Source organism: Tauraco erythrolophus, unplaced genomic scaffold (genome assembly GCF_009769465.1).
Source record: "Tauraco erythrolophus isolate bTauEry1 unplaced genomic scaffold, bTauEry1.pri scaffold_37_arrow_ctg1, whole genome shotgun sequence".
NCBI classification, from domain to species: Eukaryota; Metazoa; Chordata; class Aves; order Musophagiformes; family Musophagidae; genus Tauraco; species Tauraco erythrolophus.
The window spans coordinates 50,355-55,061 of record NW_028238613.1 but is presented as its reverse complement, the minus strand read 5'-3'; positions in this window follow the sequence as shown (position 1 = coordinate 55,061).

Genomic DNA, 4,707 nt, shown 5'->3' with positions numbered 1-4,707 from the left:
GCTTCTGTCTGCTGGTGTTCTTGCCTGTATTACAGTCTGAAAGAATTCAGCTGTTAAGACTAGGGTTTTTTGCAGATGTTTTGCAAGTCTCCTTAAGCCTCTACCTACCTACAGTGTAGTATTTAGATGGCCAAAAATATTCAGAATAGAACAACAAAATAATGTAAACGGAGTTTATCAGAACCAAGGAATCACAGGCCCCACATCAGGAGAAATCTGAATGTTGTGTGAGGCAGTAAAAATATAGAAATGGCATTCATCTTACCCACCAGGCAGTTACCGATAAAATGCAATTGTAACTGTTAAAGGGCAAAAGGAGAGAATCTTGTTCTGAGTTTTTAATATGCTTTTAACTTAATTTTTGTACTTTTATTTCTTACGACAAGGCGTAAAAGGCAGCGCATAATGGATTGGAAACCCTTCAGCAGCAGCACATTGAATCTTTGACAGTCTTGCGTTTGTGTCTTTTTCTGAGATTCAAAAAAGAGCCACGACAATCCCCATATACACTGTAGGCAGGGATGTCAATCAAGAACACCAGAATTGTGTCTCCTCTTCAGCTCTGAATATCTCAAATTCAGTGAATTCAACAAGTGTTGGTTTTTTTTTTTCAACTAGCAATCTCTTGCAATCTTGTTCCCATGTTTGCTCTGCTTAGTTCTTCCAATGAAATAATTACCCCTGTGTTTCTTACCCTCAATTATGCACTCCTCAAAAAAAGCATTGTGCTGGAGTACTTTGTAATTTCACTTCATGTACTGGAGAGCTGGGATTAGTACCAGAAGGTTTAGGTGACTTTAGCCGTGTGATTGTTAGTTTTGAAAGTTGAGGGCATTTGGAGTTAACATGGTAGAGGTGTAGGAGAAGAAACCTTTTTGCTGGAATGATTTAAAAATACTTAAAACAATTATAACAGGAATCCCTTGGAAGGAGCCATAATTGCTAAGCGGTGCTGGTTAGAAACGATAGTTCCTTACATCACTTTTCTGGGCTTGATGAAAATATGTTTGGGGACCTGCACCCCCTGGCTGTGGTATAAATCACTTCATTAATGGCTCTAGTGTACTGAAGACCTGAGAAGTACTCTGACTGCTTCATAGAGAGACACCTAAAGTACAAAGGAGACAATGCTCTCTCCCAGTCATGAAACAGGTCTTTAGTAGCAGTAGTCGTTGAATCTGTGTCCAACACTTGTGCCTTACCTTTGAGACCATCTTACCTCTTGTGACGCTTCTAAAGATGACATTGTCTTCTCTGCATAGCTCAGGAACAACTGCCTCAATTTTTACTAGGAACCATTAAAGAATTCCTATGCTAGTGTATATGGGGGGGGTTCTGACTCTGAACCCTTCAAATGTTGTTTATGTCTTGATGGTGGTCTTTATTGAGACATCTTTAATCTCTTTGAAGAGTAAGTGCTTTAGAAAGGACTGTCTTCTTGATTCGCATTTTTACTCTGCTATGCAGAGTGACTGGAATTGCTGGTCACTTCTTTAATGCAACTGATTAAGGACAGCCAGATGGATCTTCCTCTAAGTGGGATTCAGACTTAATTTAAGAAATCCTCTTTCCTCCCCCCTTCTGTCAGGCCCCATGCTACTTAACATCTACTCTATAAAATTATAAGATGCTTAGTTGTCAGGTATTGTTAAGGACACAATTTTTGAGATAACTTTTTTTTTTATTTAAAGCAAGACTTAAACATTAAAAGTGATGGTCTTGCCTGATCCTGCTGATAACAGGAGTTTTTCCATGACTTGTAACAGGTTTTTGAGGACCATGGCACTGTTCTTGGGACTGAGATTTGCAAATTGCCTATTGTAGGCATTTGTGTTATTCATGAGCACTACACCTGATGTGGATAGTCATTGCTTTGGTCCTAGACAGGGAAACGAAACCAATGGAAAGCATTTCACCAGTCATGTAGGAGCTGGATGCTAAATCGTTGTCATCCACCTCCAAAATGCTATTCTTGATTGTGTGTTTCTGAAAATGATCTGGGAGGTGTGACCATGCTGAGTCAAAGCTGCCACATATGATGCTGCTGAGGTCCCTGAGAACTGACTTGACTTTTAAGTTTCACTTGGTGAGACCTGGTGAAAAGCAAAACTACTGTTGACAAAATCTCCAGAGGTTTTGGTGCTGCTGGCTGCTGTTGTGCCTTGTTGAGTGATACATCACTCCTAAATTTACAGGACTTAATTCTTTCAAGCTCACCAAAATCACCTAGCGCTTTCTTGCTCCAGTACCTTTTTCTGTGTCTTTTTGGTGAAGTTTGGTAGCACTACTAAGTTGTGATTCAACTGGATTGAGAGCTGTGAAGTACCCATAACCCAAAACTCACCGTGAGAGGGTTTTTTGAGCATGAAAGCCTAGTTAAGTGTTTCTTCTTTTAGCCATTGCCTTTTGATGAGCGGTCAACAGAATTGTCAGTAGTTCCTTTGTAGCTTACTGTATGTTTTTCATTAGACCTAGTTTGTGGATAATATACTGTAGTTAACTTTCCTGAAATTCTGTAACAGAGTATGTTTTTGATTAAAAAAGGTAAAGATTCAAGTCTTTGGTTTCTTTATTTCATTCAGTGGAGAGCTTTCACCCTGTTTCTAGCTGGCTATCAAAACTACTAGCTGCAGTCTTGAACTGTGTTGTGGCTAGGAGAGCTCTCCGGGGCAGGACTGCAATTTCAGAGGATCCTCTTTTTGGAGTCCTATGTGTCAAATACTTTGGTGCAACCAGCATTGAACCCAAACTCAAGTGCTGTGTCCAGTGTTGTAGACTCTCTGGGCACCTGAAGGCACAACAGTTTTGTGCCATATTAATGGAAATTATTTCTTTAAAACCACCAGCCAAACTGTGTGTATGTGTATTGTGGTCTTGGAGCAAGGACCAGAGAGAATACCAGGTCTCTGTAGCTGTACGTGCTGGTGGACGATTGCCATCCTGTGTTAAAAGGTGCACGGAAGCTCAATTCCATTTGCTCCTGCAGTCACCAGGCTGCAAAACTCTTCCCAATAAATGAATAAAATACCAACCACCACTAGTCATGGAATGTAGGAATAAAGCAGGAGACAGGTGATGCATTTGCAGTGCTCTGAGTCTCCACTGATGTCAGTAAGCAACCGCATCTCATGGTTAGAGAAAGGGGAAAAAAAGCAAAACAACCCTCTGAACTCCGATGATTTATGAGCCTTAATAACTTGCCTAAAACTGGATTAGATATTGCCTTTAGCATAGCCCGTTCTAACCGACGTACTATACCTACCACATACAACGAATCTGAAACAATATTGATAGGTTGCTGAGTCCAGTTTGAAAATGTCCACACCACAGCTTGCAGTTCAAGAGTCTGTAACGAGTCCTTCGGGCCTCCTTTGGTGACATGTTCCTCCCAGGTACCTGTTGAAGATTGCCACGTACTCACAGCCTTTTTTGATTTCCGTCCTGCATCAGTGAATATTGTAAGTCCTTCCACCGGGACCTCCGACAGTTGTGGAGTTGAAACAAAATCTTGGTCAGTTAAAAATGTCAACATTTTGTGAGCAGGGAACTGATTACTTAATTGACCTGAAAACCCACATAGTGCTGTTTGGAATTCTAATGAGTGTCGTAAACTCCATTCAAGCCAGACAGATGCAATTGGTAATACTATTATTTCGGGATCTTTCCCTGCTATTTCCAATAGATGCATCCGTCCTTTCATTATCAGAAGGGCAAGCAATTCCATTCTTGTTGTAACGGGTTTGTGTGGTTGCATGGGTAGGAAAACCCATTCCAAAATTGATAAAGGATCTCTTTTTGATTTGTCCCATTGCATAAAAAGAGCAAATGGATACTTCCTGTTTTGATTAGAATTGACAATCATTAATGTTATCAGTTCATCTTTGATGAACCTCGATCCGTATTGAGAAGTTAATTTTGCTGAAATTGTTTGCAAAGCTATTTTTTGGGATGGTCCAATTTCTCTGGATTCATTTGCATGGCTGCTTGTCCCCAATAACTGAATTAGAGGACTTAGGTCATCATTTGTAATTCCACAAATATTGCGCACCCACTGAATATCACCGACCAACTTTTGCACATCTGACAATGTTTTAATGTTTGTTTTCAGCTCGACTTTTTGTGGTCTTATCTGGGATTCTGTGATAATCCATCCCAGATAATGCCACAGTGTCTTTTCTTGAACTTTCTCCGGAGCAATTTTTAGTCCCTTTCCTTCCAGCTGTGTAATAAGTTCAGATATAAGCGTTTTGGCTTCAAGTTCTTCCCCAGCAATCAATATATCATCCATATAGTGATATATTAAGTACTGTGGGTATCTCTTCCGAATTGGATCTAAGGCCCATGCAACGAACATCTGGCATATTGCAGGTGAATTTTTCATGCCTTGCGGTAACACAACCCAATGATATCTTTTCGCCGGCTCGGCTCTATTTACAGAAGGTACCGTAAACGCAAAACATTCCGCATCATCTGGATTTAATAGTATTGTGAAAAAACAATCTTTTAAGTCAATTACTACCAACTTCCACTTTTCTGGAATCATTGATGGGGACAGTAAACCTGGTTGTAAGCTTCCCGTGTCTTCCATTATTGCATTAACTGCTTGCAGATCATGCAACAATCTCCACTTTCTGTTCTTTTTTGGTATTGTGAAAATTGGAGTGTTCCAAGGACTTATTGACAGCACAATATGGCCTGCACACAACT